Source organism: Nannospalax galili, unplaced genomic scaffold (genome assembly GCF_000622305.1).
Source record: "Nannospalax galili isolate Female #2095 unplaced genomic scaffold, S.galili_v1.0 scaffold843, whole genome shotgun sequence".
In the NCBI taxonomy this organism is placed as follows: domain Eukaryota; kingdom Metazoa; phylum Chordata; class Mammalia; order Rodentia; family Spalacidae; genus Nannospalax; species Nannospalax galili.
In genome coordinates, this window is record NW_008349585.1 from 647,748 (window position 1) to 648,217 (window position 470).

A 470-nucleotide genomic window follows, 5' to 3' on the forward strand; every position below is an offset into this window, starting at 1 on the left:
GGTGAAATCTTAAAGTGGTTTTAATTTGCATTTCCTTAATTATTAGTGATGTTGAACATCTTTTAAGATGTTTCATAGCCATCTTTACTTCATCTTTTGAGAACTCTCTGTTCATCTCCTTAGCCCATGTTTTAATTAGGTTGCTTATTGTCTTGGTTCTCTGTGTTTTGAGTTCATTATATATTCTGGTTATTAAACCTCTGTCGGATGTGTCACTGGTGAAGATTTTCTTCCATTCTGTGGGTTTTCTGTTCGCTTCCCTGGTTGCCTCCTTTGATGTACAGAAGCTTTTTAGTTTAATGAGGTCCCACTTTTTAATTCTTGCCCTTGGTTCTTGGGCTATTGGTGTCTGGTTTAGAAAGTCCTTTCCTACACCTATATCTTGTAGGATTTTCCCGATGTTTTCTTCTAAGAGTTTCAGGCTTTACATTGAGGTCTTTGATCCATTTGGAGTTGAATTTGATGCAAGG

At 36.8% G+C, this 470-nt stretch overlaps 1 protein-coding gene across 1 annotated transcript in view; it reads left to right on the top strand.

Moving 5' to 3' along the window:
* The window catches only part of Dtwd2 (DTW domain containing 2), a 55,227-nt gene that overhangs the window by 11,771 nt on the left and 42,986 nt on the right, over positions 1-470 (top strand). The gene's annotated exons all lie outside the window — the stretch shown is intronic.